The sequence below is a fragment of the Acanthopagrus latus genome, chromosome 20 (assembly GCF_904848185.1).
Source record: "Acanthopagrus latus isolate v.2019 chromosome 20, fAcaLat1.1, whole genome shotgun sequence".
Lineage (NCBI taxonomy): Eukaryota > Metazoa > Chordata > Actinopteri > Spariformes > Sparidae > Acanthopagrus > Acanthopagrus latus.
In genome coordinates, this window is record NC_051058.1 from 23397563 (window position 1) to 23415697 (window position 18135).

At 42.0% G+C, this 18135-nt stretch overlaps 1 long non-coding RNA gene across 1 annotated transcript; it reads right to left on the reverse strand.

Moving 5' to 3' along the window:
* Positions 1 to 1021: 1021 nt before the first annotated feature.
* LOC119010348 lies at positions 1022 to 14629 on the reverse strand. Its single transcript, XR_005071952.1, has 3 exons — positions 14011 to 14629; positions 12389 to 12459; positions 1022 to 1913 (listed from the first exon to the last, which is right to left on the reverse strand). It is a non-coding gene; the product is annotated as an uncharacterized LOC119010348 (long non-coding RNA).
* Between the last annotated feature and the right edge of the window lie 3506 nt (positions 14630 to 18135).

The following is an 18135-nucleotide window of genomic DNA, read 5'->3' on the forward strand; positions in this document are numbered from 1 at the left end:
TTGTTGTGTTTCTCGCATGTATCTGCACTCAAAGCAGCTTATTTGTCAAGGTGTGTACACAGGAGGTGGGGCGTGGGGGTGCACTCTGCAGTGATTGGCTCTGGTGTGCACAAATTCAGGGGGCCTGGCTATAGTGGCTGTAGCTGACAATGCTGGTCGGGAATCAATTATTAAATCATTTATTAACGGTATCTTTGTAGTCCAAACAAATCAGGCGCACACACGCACACACAAGGTCAGGAGGACCGCAGCTGAAGATAGTGTGTTCACTGTGTAAAGTACACAACTCATCCTCTCCTGTGTTGTCACACCACTAAGCACCGGAGGAGAAGCATTTCCATGAAGGTGCGCAGCTCGTCGACGCACGTCATGAAAATCTATGTATTTTTGCAATCGATGACATTGATTACAAACCCTCAACACAGATGAGGCAGAACAGCACAAACAATGTCTGATCCTGTATTATTTTGGAAGGCAACAACAACTTATTTCATTATTAAATGTGGAGGGAAAGTTGTCCAGAGCTCACAGCTGTCAGTGCTGACACGCTACCTTGTTGGAAAATGACTTTTGGAAGACGAAAATCCACCAACCTGAGATCCTAAGAAAAAAGAATGTGTTGAGTAACCAAACGCACAATTTAAGTAATTTGGAGCATCACAGCTTCTGGCAGGATTAATGGAGGCCTGTCGCGCAGTCTGAGAAATAAAGACTATAAATACGTGTTGTCTCTGTTCATTACTCTGCTCAGAGAACAACCAGGGAGACAACTCCAGTTTCAAAAGACATAATGAAAGGAACATGGCTTTGTTTCTCCAAGATTTAACTCTCTTTCACACCTGACAAGAAAACAGAATTGCTCTTGGTGTTCCAGTGTCGTCTCTCTTGTCAGTAAAACAGAGAGATTAATGTCCATCAGTCACTCATAAGCAAGATAAAAAATGTGAATTAAACCCCGCAGAATACAGAGGTGAGAGCACATCTGTCTGCATCTCTTCACCATAAATATTCACACAAACCTTCAGACGGGAGAGGAGGAAGAACACTTCAACATGCAGACATTTATCACCAGACTTGTGACTGCTACATGGACAAACAAGATATCTGCCATAAATTGTGACAGGCAGTGAGGGCGCAGAGAGACATAAAGGACACCTGAGAGAGGAGATGGGAACAGACAGCCCATTTCAGGACTCATAAAGCTGGAGGAAAGTCAGAAAGACTATAAAAAGAGTCTGTGAGCCTTCCTCAGCACACAGCAGCATGACACATGTCTGACTACAGTTTACACACAGACAGAATTTACCTTTATTCTATTTGCTGTATGAATCAGAGATACAACATGACAAGCTGTCCTGACAGAAGACACTAAACGTCCAGTCAAATGATTTAAATAATAGGAAGAAACAAACGAGAGAGATTGTAATGAACTGAAGACAAGATATACACTGAACAAAAGGGGTAAAACATAATATACTGCAGGAAATATCATGTAGAGTAGGCTGGTGTATAAATCATCATTTAATGATACCATATTACACTTTACTTAACCAGAACTGATGTTTTCCATGCAACAGGATACTAATCCTTGTTCTTAAAGTGTTTGGTACAGCATATCATCAATTCATGGAGCTCTAAGTTAATGAATTCATTCAGTTGATACTGCTAAAAAGCAAAAAGAAGAAGAAGAGGAAGAGAAGAGGAGGTGAAGAGGAGGAAGAGGAAGAAGAAGGTTTGCCTTTTAGTTAAACTCTCACTGAGTCATCCATCTTCAGATGTCTGAGCATGTTTTTATGATTCCTTCTTGGTGGAACAGAGGCGAGTTCTCCGTCACTGACCAGGTTCAAACAGTTCAATCACTGTCTGATTTTGTGTTCCTCAGTTGGAGCTGGAGGTGGATGAACCTGCAGCATCTTAAAACAAAGTCAAAACACCAGAAAACACTGTAATAAGTTGGGGAGTGAGTGTCTCAAAACAGGAGCTGGAATCTCATCTCTGAGGAACTTTAACGACTCTGCCGAGCTCTCACACTTGGATAGTTAGTAATGAATCTCAAACAACACTCTAATTTGTTTTGTTTGTTAGCTTTTATAAACCACGTTCCCATGCACAAGATTTAATTTTACAGTTGGAGAGCTTCATTTCCACAATCGAGGAGAAATATTTCCTGTTCTCCTTCCCCTCCTCCTCTCATTTCATGTGTGTGTGTGAGCTGAGATACTGACCTGTACACACACACACACGCGCACACACACACACACACGCGCACACACACACACACACACACACACACACACACACACACACACACACACACACACACACACACACACACACACACAGTGTAATGAACTGCTTGGTTTAATTAACTGAGAGTACCGACTCCATTGACATGAGACAAACTAATGACTTTTTCGTTCCTGCACTGGCTCTGCTGTGACGCTCAGGACTCATCAGAGTCGTCTGCACATTAATAAGAGTTAGTATCAGACAGATCAGTTACTTAAGTAATTAAGAGAGAAGACAGAAAAGAGGGAAGGGAAGAGAATTGTGTAATTTATTACAAGCTTTAGATTCTCCATCAGCACTTATGAATGTTTGTGTGTGAAGGTTTAGCTGTGAGCTGGGACTAAAATCACCCGGGGCATTTCTAACAGTTTTGGATCTGATTGCCTATCAGCAGAATGAAAAGAAGTTTAAAATCCTGATACAAAGGAAAACCTCAGCCCACCAAGCAGCCTCGTATGTCAGCTACACTCGAGCTGGGGCTGTTTTTCATACGGCTCCTCAAAGTTTTCATGATCATTTAGGTGTTTTTCAAGTTTCATGAGTCTCGGTGTCCTTGAGAGCTGCAGAAATGCCACTGTCAGTTTTTAACAAAGAAAATCTGAAATTCTTTGCTTCTGACAGACACAATGAAGATGTGAGCTCCTGCAGCCTTAAAGCAAAGAGGTAAAAGATGGTCTGCGGTCTACGAGGCGTCTTTGAGGCGCCCTGCGTCTTGCTTATTGAGCGATTCACGCGCACACGGAGGAGGTTTCCACTGTTTGCTTTGTCTTCTGCAAATGTAAGAGGACGGCTGGAGCCAGCAGGGAGGAAATGAGCCGGCACTTTGGGAGAGTTTCCCAGACGACTTAAAAATCACTGAACTTCTCAAATAGGAGAGAATTGTCAGAGTTTGTCAAACAGTTTCAAAGCTTCACTTTCTATGAGAGAGGAACAGGGAGGAGGTAGACACAGGGGGAGGGAGTCAGACTGAACAGAAAGATGAGCAAATTATTCTTTAGAATACCGCGGCTGTACAGATTTATGAGGACAAGTTTCTCTCTCCAGGACACCGAGCAGCTGAATCCAGCTGGAAGCTTTCATCCCTTTTGGATGTAAACGGGAGCAGGCTGAAGGACTTGTAAAGCCTTGGGCTGAGTGAGACATGGGGAAGAGCTGGTGCAACTGCGTGAGGAAGGTGATAATGTGCATTGTGTACATATACTGGATAAAAAGTATATTTTATGGTTAGAGCAGAGTTGTCAAGGTTGACAATTCTTTGAGGACACTTTTAAAATAACGTTCCAGTCTTTTTGCGTATCAACGAGTCAAATTAAAGCACAAAGTGTCACCTAGAACAAATAACTTGTGTTATTTCCAACAAGCAATCATGTGCACCTCAAGGTCCTCATCACAGGCTCCACTTTGCTCAGTTGCCATGGAGATTCAGCTCCACTAAATCAACAAGACTTCTTTTTTTAGGGTCAAGAATGTAAACTCGCATGCAGAGCAAACAGCTGATCTAACTATTCTTGCAGCCTTCCCTGTAGTGCAGATATTCTCCTGAGGGTGGCGCTCAAAGACCCTCGTCCTCTGAGGAGCAGGAATCTGGTCAGTACATTCATGGAAAATCAACACGTCCCTCCTCCCAGTGCTTCCCTGTTCCGCTATCCAAATAAAAGACATGATTTCTATTACAGGATGAAGCTTGAAGTAAGAAACATACAACAAGATTATTCATGCCAAAAATTTTTGGAGCAGCCAAAAGTACTGGGAAGAACTCCTCTGGCTTCTGAACTGGTGAATCTCATCTGAATATTTCCTGAACTACACAATTCATGACCACCCGAACCATCCTGGACCTTCCACAGAATGACAAACAGCATTTAGGAAACATTCCCTCGGTAGTTGCTCAGTCACACTGTGTGTTTTTTATGAATCAAAAGGATTCTTAGATGCTGTTAAAAAGGCATAAACACTTCTGAACTCATGTCACTTCATGTTTTTCCTCTTGCAGCATATATTAAATCCCTTTATCCGATACAGTGCTGTTGTGTTAAAGACGTGACTGCGTCCTTGCTGGCAAACATGCAGTCCAACATCGTTTCAAGTGTTTGCTGGATCAGTGTGCAAGGCGAGTTTACGGGGCTAACATTTCCTGGGTCGCTCTCTAAAACGCATCCTTCAGCCTTTAACAAACTGGAGGCAAACTTGTGAAAAACTGAAGCTCTCCTCTGCATGTTGTTTATGTATCATACAGGAATGAAGATGCAGTGCAGGGTCAGCTGCGCCGCGAGCCGACTGATTTAACATCGTCTGAACATTATTCATGAAGCCGAGCCGTAAGTGGCTGTTGTTTTTTTTTTGGAGTGCTGCTCAGAGAAAGAGATCAATTCTTCCTGCAGCTGGTTTCATCTTTCAGTCCTCTGGTGGAGCAACACTGACAGCCCAGAACACGACACATCCACCAGCACACACCAAACATGTTCAGGTCCCTGTGTGCCAACAATCTCATGATCACCTGTAAAATAAAGTGTGATCGAACTCAACTTAACTCAGTTTGTGTTGGAATGCTTCATTTCAGATGTTACACAATGTGCCCCCAGTATCTTTAAATAATTAGCTCATTGTGTCTTCTTTTGGAATCAGTTACCTTGAGTTTCCACACGCCACGTCACGGCTGTGACAGGTCATCGGAGTTTCAACAGCGTCCCAGAGGAAGGTCTCTATTTTGGACCATTTCTTTTCATTATCTGTAGATATTATTTCTGCTTCTTAGTTTTTTTGTTATTTGTTAAACCATTATTCTTGTCTGTCATTTATTCTACTTTACATATCAAAAATAAACATTTCAATCAATCACAGAGCAGATCCAGCCTGTCAGGAGGCCAGACAGTGGAGCAGCATAGTACTTCCTGTCAACTTTCAAAATAAAACCCTCGGTGTTGGTTCAAAGTCAGAAACATTAATAAAATAATCTCACAAAACAACAAAACACTTTAACTACATAGCTACTCAACCAACAATAATCATAAAGAAATTGTGAGATGAACAATTAATAAACAAACATTCTGAGGAATGTTTCATGTCTATCAACATTAATAACTATTATCAATTTTAATAACCTGACCTGTTAAAAGTTGTGGCATGAGAAGGTTGAATTCAACCTCATTAGTTTGCCTTAAAAAGTGGTTAAATTCACCCCGGTCATAATTTTTATGATAACACAACAATTAAAAACACAATTACACAAATAAATACCCGTGAGCCGATCTGTTCAGTCCTCCCCGTCAGGACTCATTTTCTCACTCTGGTGTTAATGGGTTGTGTTTGTGTTTTTCTCGCAGCAGAAACAGAATTTCTAACTCCTTAATATCGGCAGCGGCCCCGAAACAATCGAGTACCTGTCGGGCTCAACTGATGATATTCTCTTCCGTCTCTACACGGAGGCTGAATCTGAGGCTCATTGCAGATACAAAGTTTTCCTTCCATACAAATTCACATTATCTCCCCTACATCTAGAAAAATGCGCTCAAGCATAGAAACACACACACCTGAATAAACATCCATGGAAGCATCATCATCAGCTTTCACTAACACACATACACACACACAGACACACACACACACACACACACAACACATGAACGGCTGCTTGTGCATTTGCTCAGACACATTTGTGCGTTCGACATCAGTTTGGTTGCTCGGCGGCGCTCCCCGTCTGTTCTGCAATGCTAAGCAGCCTCAGTCAGGTATCGCTGCAGCCGGGCGGAGCGAAGGTTGACTTCTAACACACGGTGTTGTGCTGAAAGCGAGAACACGTCTGCCCTGCGGAAACGTGCCGCTCCATCCTGCACTTAAATATTCACCAAGCATCGTGGGAAATAACATAAACGTGTTTTTTCTTTCCTTCTTATTGTCCTCCTCTCTTCTGTCTTTTGTGTTTTTGTGTTGGCATGCAGATTATTCCGTCACCCTGGGGTCCGTCTTTCTCCTGTGCTTTGGATGGAAAACATTACCTAACGAGCCTCTATGACTGTCGAAGAAGCGAGCTTTCAGCATGATAACAAGTTGGTGTGAGGAGTTAGCCAACTCTCCGTTCAGCCTGTTTAAACTCCATCAGCTTAACTGCACTATAAACAAATCCTCAGGCCAAGCCGCTGAAGCCTCTCGTGTCTGTTACACCCCACAATACAAAAGTGATGGATGGAGAAAAGTGTCCTGTAGCCTGCCGAAGGAAATCGACCAGGAGTGAGAAGATTAACTAGGAACGTATCAGAAAACCAATACAAGAGTCGAAGAGAGAGCTACATCGACAGACAACCACAGATCCGACCCACATTCTGTGAAATTCATCAAAAATTGATACGGCTGTCAGCAAACAATCTCTCCAAGAAGCACTGTGCATGCTACAATACAAATAAGGAGGGTCACGGGTCGAGCAGCACTAACTCCTCCCTCACCAGCACCACTCAGGTACTCTGGAGCAAGGCACTAACCAGCTGCTCAGCAACAGGCAGATCAGACGGTGGTTATACTGGGCAGCTCAGGTGTGTAACCGAGTGAGAAGTAAGAACGAAGCGATTAAGCTCATCTTAGTTTGTTAAAAGAGAAACTTGAACACAGACGGAGGACAGCTGGATTTTTTCTGCTTATTGACAAAAATGGATGAAAAATGTTTACTTTATTTATATTTTTAGTTTTTAGGGTTTTTTTCCTGGTCTACAATTATCAAATGTGAATCAGAGAATATTAGCAATTCGATTTTGTGAGGATTGAAACTACTGTCTTATCATATCTTTTACTGTCCTGTCTTTGTGTTTTTTCACCAAATTATAGAGTAACACTGATGACAGTATTGTTAAGGGTCAGTATCGTCTGAATAGCTGTCTAACTGGGAAGAACTAGAAGAAGAAAGTTGTTGTTTTCTAGTGAAATAAAGTACGGAGGATTTGTTGAGGGATCAGGCTGCAGTCAGTGCACCAACACAACCCAGAACTAAATGAAAGGAAAACTACACAGGTCACTGCCGTCTGATTACACTTCCTGTTAGTTGTGACCAGGAAGTGCTGGGAGAGGTCGATGGGGTTTTTTTTCCCGCGCAGCTTCTGACCCGGGTCACAAAGTTTGTCTTTGAACTTTAAAAAGGTTTTCCGACCAGCTTCTGTTCATCTGCCTGCAACACTCGGAGGCTTTTAGGTGACTCATCCCCGCTAATAACTGCAGCACACACCATGTTAGTGTATTCATGGGACTACACACACAACTTTTGCACACACACACACTCGTTCTTGATACCAAGAAGATATTTTCTCAGTAAGACTGGCGTGTGTGTTGATGAGCATGTGTGTATTTTCCCAGAATGTAATCTCAATCCAAGTGAGCGCTGCGGGTTTAAAACAGGCTTAACAACGCTGGCCTTAAGTCCATTTTCAAACAGTGAGGATCTGATGTAACCACCTCTCATCGAGCCCTAATCCAGAGCGCTAAGCCAAACAAGAGGAGGCCTTGAACATGCGTCTTTTATTTTCTTAACGAAAGAGCTTCTCGCCTGGTGTTTTATTGGATACGTGTGTGCAGTGATTGGGGTGTGGATTGGTCAGAGGCGGTGGACCGGCTCTGTGGTTGGATGAAGAGGCTTAAATTGGGATGAAGGTGATCAAAGGTGATTTTTTGCAGCAGTCAGCGGCTGAGACTTCGAGAGGTCAAGGAACAGAAAGATTGAGAGAGAAGTCAAAGAAAGAAAGCAGCAGACAGACATTAAGGTGAAAGAAACAACTTGGAGGATTATTTTAGCCTTTTCAGGTGTATCTTTATAAAGTCATAAAACCTTTGAATGTCTCTTGGTGTTTTGGAGAATAACTGTTTCAATTCTCTAAAACGATCTGATGTTCAACACCTGAACAGTTTGCAGTTCCTTTTTAACTGGACATCTGGAGTGCAAGTAGCCAGCATTTTATATGTAAATAAATGGTATTAAGAGGTCTAATTCTGCTGTTGCACATTGCTGTAAATCAAGATTTTCATCTCGCAAAAAAAATACATAAACCATTAATAAGGAAACTGATAAGCAGAATAATCAATAGTTGCTGTCTTGGCTCCAATTCTTGCCATACATAGCTACACGGTGTAAGGATTTTCCGGATCAACAACAACAGAAAGCTTCGCCCCTGGACAACAGCTGCAACTGCAGCAACTGTGTGTGTGTGTGTGTGTGTGTGTGTGTGTGTGTGTGTGTGTGTGTGTGTGTGTGTGTGTGTGTGTGTGTGTGTGTGTGTGTGTGTGTGTGTCTCTCTCTCTCTGGTAGTCACTCTGTCAGACTGACCTTCTAAATCCCATTATTTGCCACGACAGATAAAGAACAGCAGATTATCTCTTTAGTGTAACAACACAAAGCAGCCAGTGATTAGCTTGGCGATAGCTTGTCCAGCTAAATACTGTGTCAGCCTGCCTGTGTGTGTATGTGTATGTGTGTGTGTGTGTGTGTGTTATATTAGGAATCAGCTGACGGTGGTGTTTCAGACTGTAATAGGAGCTTAATGTGTTCTGTTTTTTATTTGTGTGCATGTTTACAGACTGACCTCTGGGTTGTGAGAGCGTGTATTAAAGGCTACAGCTCATCTGAAATGAGTGAAATCACATCATATTAAAGCTGCAAGCAGCCGTGAACGGGCACACAGACCTTCAAGCAGGTTGTGGATGCTGACGGGACGCCGGTGGACACTGAATACACTCTTCGATATTATTTTCAACATGGAGTTTGTGGCAGCAGAGATGACATATTGCAAATGTTCTTCCCTTGTTTAACAGGAACACATAACCCAAACAGTTACAAATTCAGTCCTCGTCTCCTCATTCCCAGTGCCAACAGAAAGTCGAGTGCAGTTTCATAGTCTGGAAAACATTACTGGAGCTTCACAGCAACGACTCCATACAGCTCGTCTGCTGTAATCCAAGTCTCCAGAAGACACAAGTTTTAAACAAAATCTTCACTGCAGCTTCTTAACGTGAAGCGTTTGGTATGCGGCCTAAAACCACACCGGACCTGTGACACCAAATTTCCCCTCTAGCTGTCGATTCAGAACATAATGAGAGGCATCAACAGCAGCACTACAGTCCATCAGGACAACTGTGACACATCATGTTTTTATTTCTCACAACTCTTATTTCACACAACTCATCTTCAATGAAAGTTTAATGTCAAAGTCATAAGTAAAACAAGAATTCAGCCAACCTGCCAATGATCAATGATAGAGGCAGACTGTCTGAGCTGATCAGTGATCAGTTTTACACCCATCTGAAAAGAATGTGCTTGTGAATTTTCTCCCTCTTCCTAAGTAATGAGTCCTGCTTAGACACAAATGGTGTATTTCAAAATATAAAATGTGTATCCAAGTATGAGTGTGTCTGATGATGTTCCTGCTCAATATTACAGCTCCTGTAATTAGACAATCCCCTCCAGAACGAAGACATCTGTTACTGAGAATCATGGGAAATATTTCACTGTCAGCGTCACATTGGAAGATTAATCCTGAGAGGAAGTGAGACTCAAAATGAAATTAAAGGATGTCACACTGAAGAGGACACACACAGACCTCAACAATGATGACAATGTGGTGTGTGTTTGTCTATGAAGTGCAGCAGGGCGCCCAAAACAAAGATGGCGGCAGTAAAAAATCAGCCGCAGCGGCCCTTAAATCTGTCAGTCCGTTTTACAGCCGCCTCGACTTTTATGGTCGCACTGATGGAAAGACAGGCGCCGAAGATTGCCTTCATGATTGGCTGCGGCTGCAGCTACACACACACACACACACACGACTTCCTCCAACAGCCATCATCACGCCATTGGAGGTTGTTAAAGGAAAAATTCAAGCAAAAAAATAATAAAATGGAGATTGCCAGACAGAAGGTTGAACATGACCAAGTCACTGAAACTGCAGATTCATTACTGCACATATACAGACACACACACGCACACACACACGCACACACACACACACACACACACACACACACACACACAGGTGTTGAAGCACATACAAACAGAGCATCAAAGAAATGTGCACACACTCAAGCAGCCACATACATAAAGATGTGATTATTTATGCAGCAACTCGGTCAGTCCTGCCTGTGGCAGTGACACCACACACACACACACACACACACACACACACACACACACACACATTACAGTATTGTAAAATCAAACTGTAATCGAATCACGCCTCCTCTCTGCAGTTACATCATCATGTCATCAGGAGACTTCCTGTGTGTTTCACCACTGAACTTCTGTTGGTCCGGAATATTGTAAGAGATTTTATAAAAGATTATTTTCATATTTGCACACGTGTTGCTCAAACACACAGATACAAGCAGAAAAAAGTTCCAGAGAGAATTTAAATCAATGATACATCACGTTGGATGTTCTTTGTTAAATGATTTCAGTGCGACCGAGGGCAGTTTTGTCTTTTCCTTTCAGAGTTGTCTTTATGGTTTTGCTTTGCTGCCATATTGATTACTACAGCTAGAGGTCACCGCCTGACAACACTCGTTAATATGAGACCAAGAAGCTGCTTTCACAGTCGACCTATACGGTCGTTTTCCTGAGGTGGGGCTGACCACGGGCTGCCTTTTACTGACCTCGAGGGGGATGCAGAAGGATGGCAGGTTATCAAGTGGGCTGCATTTAGCTCATTTTGCTAAGAAGAGGTATGGCATCCCTGCAGGATTCGCCTTTCAATCACCCTCTTCTCGACATGCCTTTAAAAACATACATTTCCAATAAAGACAGTTACATCAAGCTGCTATTTTTACCAAATAGTTTTGCAAATTGCAGAATCCAAGAGATTGTCCATGTCAGATCGACAATAACTGATCATAGATTTCTCATATTTAACATAATAACGTCACCATCATAGCAGAAATGCAGTTACACATAAAATATTAAAATAAAATCACAATCTGATCACATCTGTCTTTGCATGTCTTCTTACATTCGGTCTCTCTATATCCAGTATTTAAAATGTGAAACTGCAACAACAACATTTTGTCTCAGGAGAGCCTGACGCCAACGTTAACAGTCTGCCATTTAAAGCCTCAGATAGAAAATAAATCGAAAAGGTGATTATGTGACAACCCAGCCAGTAACTCTGAGCAACAAACAGCAGTGAAGAAGAAGAAGAAGAAGAAGAAGAAGAAGAAGAAGAAGAAGAAGAAGAAGAAGAAGGATTTAACTCAACCATTGGACAAAGGAAATCAATTTGAGGCACGCGGAGGGAAACGTGCAGCGGTGTCGTGAAGCTGTTCAGCGTGTTTCCATCATTACTGAACAACAGCACAGCAGAATCACAGAGCAGCAACAGCAGCCATCTAAATGTAAATCAAATGTAAATCATGGACAGTGTGTTCACATTAAACAGATGATGTCTCAGCAGTGCATCTCTCTCACACACACACACACACACACACACACACACACACAGTCTGTCCTTCGCATGAGTATGAGAAAATAAGCTGCCACATGCCAGCAGAGGACCGCCACACGACAGAACAACACCGAAATAACATGAAGTGGCTTCAGTCCAAACGGATCAATACACAGTTTAACACCTCAAACTCCAGTTTCTCTTCCAACCAACATCAAACCAAAGAATCTACAGATGAATTACTTCAAGTCAATTCAAACCAACTTGACAGAGTTGACAGTGCAGCACTTTTTAAATCCGTGTTTGGGTCCAACTTCACCAACACCAGCAGCACCAGAGTCTGTAACACAGCTCCTTTGATTTATTGTCACAACATGCAGGATGGATTTATATTACCAGACTTTTCATAATGCATCAGACTGAGTTGCATTGTGGGTAATGTAGGTGGCAGGTTTAACCCTTGAACACCGTTGGACTCATTATGGACAGTTTAAAAGCAAACGATCAAACCAATGCAGCAGAACCAGAGCTATCAGCTTTATATGATTCCATGCATTCTCCTTTGTTTTCAAAACCTGGTGCCATTTTTTTTGGTCAGAATCCATTAAACTCCCCGAAATGAACACTAATCACCAGGTCATATCTCACAGCACACAATTCAAAACATATTCAAAATATCAGAAAATCAGCTCCCATACCTTTCACAGCATCTTCACGTGGCTCTAAACTTGAACATGTCGTTTAGATTCAGTTTTTGTCATCATGGGGTCTGTCAAGAGTAAAAACACATCACTTTACTACACTACAGTGGAAGTTTATCTCATTCATCGGTTCAATAATGTCAGAAAACAGTACACATCTATTAGCACACAACAGGAAGAAAAGCAGCAACACCCTCCACTGAAACCAGATACTGTTTGTTTTATTAGCTTGAAAAATAACTGGATAGTTCAGCTGGATGCATCAGGACGTTTGATACGTCAGCACATTGACAGTCATCACACGTGAATGTAAAGTGGCTCTCACTGTGATGACTGAGCACAGATTACCTTCAGATGAAAAGAAACCAGAGGAAACTGAAGTGTTGATATTTCTCACACGTTTGCTGAGAGGATGATTGCAGGTTATATTTCAGGGGAAAAAGCTGTTTTCACTCATTGCTGCTTTATTTCAACTTATTTCAAATCTCCAGATGTGTGATTAAGGTGCCGAATCAATGTTTCCTTCCTGCTCAGCTCGGCTAATTACCAATCAGAGCAGATTTAACGACACTGGAAGCTCTTTATGCCTCCTGTCCTAATTATGTGTGTGTTTCTGTGTGTGTGTGTGTGTGTGTGTGTGTGTAGTGATAAGAGAAAGGGAGAGTGAGCACAGATGAGTAAGAAGAGAGTCATCGCTCTGTCGGAGTGTTTTAAACTACACTCGTGCATCATTCAGTCGCTGTGGGCTGAAAGACTTCACAACTCCAGATTCACTAAACAAACAAACATGAGAAGAGATTTCTCCCGAAGAGAAGGCCGTTTTCTCTCTGACCTCGACTGCAAAACATGAATCTTCAACATAACAGCAACTTCTGCCAACTGGGTCGTATTCAAAGGGTTTTCCTGCCCATTACATGACTTAGAAGACCACGATGACGTCAGTTTTAACCAGTGTTGGCAGTAAAATGACAAGTGAATGAGACACATACTGCTGACATTTCATACAACATACTACCAGGAAATAGAAGAATGAGTAAAATCAAAAATAAAGAGGTGTGTCGCATTCAACCAGGAAGGTGGTAAAGTTAGTCAAATAGTCACATGACCTGGAAACTTGAAAAAAACTAACAAGCTGATTTTTCAGTTAATATACTCGTATAAAAATGAAATGCACTAAGATCCAATGAAAAGGGTTTCTGTCTGAATCAGCCGTGACTGCATGATAATTCCACCTGACCTGGAAGCCATTAAAGAAAATGCCTCATTATAAATGAAACTCATTAACAAAAATGATGATTCATTAACAAAAAACTAAAAAAAAAAAAAAAAGCACTTAAAGCGAATACAAAGAGATGCGTCTAATTCACCCAGTGTAGGACAACACTTCGGCATTGATTCTGAGTCAATGGGTGAAATTATTGATTGACCAGTTGGATTTGATTTCCACACCGCGGTGCTTGGGTGCAGCAGACATGCTGTTTTTAGCACAACTGAAGCCAGATGACTGTTGCATAGCACCCGAACCGATTAAAACGCTTATCCCAGATCTGATGTCTGTCGGTGGCCCCAGTTCGACCCCAAAACCATGTGAAAAAAGTCCAGTAAGATTACTGAATTACCTCTCTGTGGAGCAGCTCCTCTGTCCGTTAGCTGTGTCCCCGCTCAGCTGCGTTCAGTGCTGAACTTCTTCAGAGCTCCAGAACCTGCAGCGGGCTGACTGTGCTCAGTATTGTCTCCAGTATTTCCATTTTTCACAGTCCAGCACTGTAAAGTCGTAAATCCATGAAAACAAACGTGACAGTAGACGTTGTTGTTCCACATTAGCATCACTGACACAGCCGAACAGACGTTAGCTAGCTAGCTAGCTTTCTCATTAGCCTCCAAAGTTTCCACCGCGGACAACAGCAGCCGTTTGGATCCAGAACCAACGTTTCCTCGGTGCCGAAGCGTTATTCTTCACAGTTTCCGCTCTGCAGAAGTGGACTGACTTTTATTTATTAGCCCGTCAAACGGTCCGAGCACGTTACAGTACACCTGGAGCCCTCTCCGGCGTTTTCTTCTTCTCTGGTTTAATGGCGGGACTCCAGCTTCCTGTCCGCCATGTTTGTTTTTGTTTTGCATTGCGCCACAAAATGACCGTTAAACTACTTTTTAAAATTCATTTAGCTCATTAACGATTTAATATTAATAATGTAATGGACCACCAGCAGACTGATATGATGTCAGACGACAAAAATATAATCTGAGCCAGTTAGTGACGTCATACTTGAGTAAAAGTACATAGATTACATTAAAATATTACTTTGGTAAAAGTGGAAGGCATCCATAAATAAAGTTGCATGTCCGATATTAAATGCATCAGAATTCATGTTCTGTCAATAAAAACACATCCTGATCCTGTTCCACGTTTCTAGAGAAGGATGATTAAATTAATTACAAATAAATCTATAAATTGCTGTTTTTGCTTGTTTTTGTAAAAGTTAGAATGTTTTTAAAACAGGAATCAACAAATTTATTAGTAAATCAAGGAAGCCAATAAATTATTTTTGGAAGTGATGTAGAATTTAGAGTCAAAATTTAGAATAACCAGTGATGATATGTAATTGAGTACAAACACATTTACAGATTTGCATGTAGGGCAGTAAGACTGTTTGCTCAGGTGAGTGTGCTGCTGCAGGTGTCTGTGTTCAGACTGACCTCAGCAGGTTTCAGTGAGTCTCACTCTGCCTCTCTCTCTGTTAACGCTCCACTACCTGGAACATTTGTCACCTCCTGCTAATTAACCAATGAGAGGTCAGTAAACACTCTGCCCTCCGTGTTAGACGACCGCTCACGCTGCAGATGTTTGGCCGGTCTGAGTGAGCAGATGTTCAGCAGACTAACAGGCTGCTGTGGCTGACGACCGGAGTCACAGAGAGACGGGTCAGAACCAACATGTCTGATGTGGAAGAGTAAACAAACCACACACAGTGATGGAGGAAGGAAAAGTACCGATACAGCACCGAGAGCAACGCCACGACAGAGTCTCACTACATGCTGGACTTCAGCACCACGACAGAGTCTCACTACATGCTGGACTTCAGCACCACGACAGAGTCTCACTACATGCTGGACTTCAGCACCACGACAGAGTCTCACTACATGTCTTGAATTTAATTTTGTGCAAAAAAAATAAAAGATGATAGAAACTGGTCTGGATGGTGACGACAGCAAGAAAAAGATTCAGAGGCCATTAAACACTGAAGTGTAGCTGCTGCACACACACACACACACACACGCCTCAGTTGATCTCCACCAGATGGAGGCTGGAAATGAAGCTGCTTTGTCGCCAAGGTGATATTTCAGCTGACAGGTAACAGTCGAGGCGGGACAGCCATCGCGTGTGTGTGTCTGTGTCTGTGTGCGTGTGTGTGTGTGTGTGTGTAAAGTTGCTTTGTCAGGTGCAAAGAGAAGTGAAACTAAAGTTTGAAGATGGAGGAAACAGGCGGACTCCCTCCGTGCTCACTCGTCAGCCTCTCCTCTCTGTGGGAAACTGCTGCAGAGAATCTTTAAAGGGTAAATCCACCACTTTTCTCCAGTTCCATGAAACTGAACAGCCTTTTGATGTTGAACATCGTCTAACAGGATGTTTGATGTGGTCCTCCAGACACCCCTACAAAATAAAAGAGCTCCAGCTTCACACTGTTTTGTTGTGAAAGGGTCACAAACTGAAAACCTCTGATTGAATATTCTTGATTAATTATATTTCTCTAAATGTAAACTTCCATGTACGTTTCCAGCTTTTTGTTAGTTTTTGATGCAAACCTCCAAACACAGAGTGAAACTGTGTGCACAACATAAATATATCGCTTTATTCCCTCCAAAATACAAGATCATGATCACAATCCAGGCTGCGATTGCAACATAGCTGTGAAAACGATTAAGTAATCTGGAGAGGAGCGAGGATGAGACATCGGAACAGATGTGTTCTGATCTGAAATCACTCAGAAATGTCTTTTTTCAAAACATAAATCTGACACAAACAAGATTATTACTGAAAAAAATGAGGATTTGGATTTTCCTGAGGACAGCAGTTTATTGAGTCCGGTGAGAAAAAAACTGAATAAAACTCATTTATTTATTAATTGATTAAGTCTTTTTAAGTCGACATAAAATGAAAAGAAATCAAACTTCCACTGAGACGTCTTCTCTCCCGCTGCTGCTCTGCTGATGTTATTTCTTTTATTCTTGAAACAAATTTTTCTTATTTTGTTTTCTTCTTCTTCTTTCCAAGTTGCATCATCAGTGAAGAAAGTAAAAACTGAAGTTTAAACATCATGACCGGCAACAATCCTCATGTGTCCTGGATTCTGTATATTAAGTGTTTAACTGATGTTCCACACAGTCCAAATCAGAAAAACAAAGAATCGGTCGACTGTAAATCCACTTTTTTACAACCCATATTCTCGTTTGTTGATAGGTGGCCAGGAGATCGGAGTATCTGTTACAGCAGCAGAGGAGGATGTCAAGTGAAATAGTTTAAAGAGGGTAAAAGTGTGAATTCAACCAGAAACATCGTATCTAACATAAAACACTGAAACATTGAAATACAACCTGCACTCGTCCAGTCGTCCTGAGCTACATCAGAACATGAGTATTAAACAAATGCAGATCATGAACGTCACGTTTCATTACCCTCAGTGTTTGAGTCTGGATGCCAGCGCAGCTTCAGTCTCACAGTGTGTGAACTTCTTTTTTATGATAAAGTGTGTTTACCAACTTTTATCTGAAATTTCCCTCAACAGGTTCCATGGATTGTTTCTTCGTCCTTCCTGCAACCTCGACGCCGCAGACCAGGATCCCTGCAGGGGAGTTCATCTCTTTTTATCTGATCCGTTAGCCGACAGTTTCGCCCTCAGTGACTCACAATAAGCACAACAAGACAGTAAACTTCCAGATCACTGGTGTTACACGCTGCCTGCAGGAAGCAGGTCACAGCTCAGCAGTGCCGACTTTAGAAAACAAACAGTGAAAGAAAACACTGCTGTTTCAGGCACAGAGCACGAGGAAACGTATTTTGATGTATTTTAATGAGTTCTTTTCTCCGTCGTCCACCGAGCCAGCATGCGTCCACCGACTGGCTGGAAGATGTGATGACCTTGTAAACTGCTGAGCTGCTTTTTACCTGTAACAACACACAGAATGAAGAACAGTTTGTACCCAAGAGAGGAAAATTACTCAATCAACAGGAATAAAAGGAGACAGAGGACAGAAAAAAAACAAGGTAGAGTAAATCTACTCAAGATACTTTATTGGGTCTATTCAGGCCGCATTCTGGACTTCAGCACCAGGGACAGAGTCTCTCTATACATGCTGGACTTTTGGAAGTTTTACGCTACTCAGCACCTCCTAAAATTAGTTTCACAAAGTTTCTCCTCATGAAACAACCCTTAAAATCACTACATTTGTTAATGGACTCTGGTGATGCTGTTCACAAACATCTGTCAGGCACAAACATGTCATTTACATCACAGCGAAGCACCTGGAGGTCCGACATCATGCAGCTCAATTCATCGTATTTCTTCACTGTTGTTGCCCTGAAACTCTTCAGTAAAATCATAAATACAGTCTGACTTCACTGATTATGTGAATATACAAAGAAAAAATGGATTCAGTATCATTCATGTGTAATAACCTGCTGAGCTCAGGTCATTAAACACACATTTATTAGCTGAATCAATCCAAACTGCTGCTGCGGCTCCGCC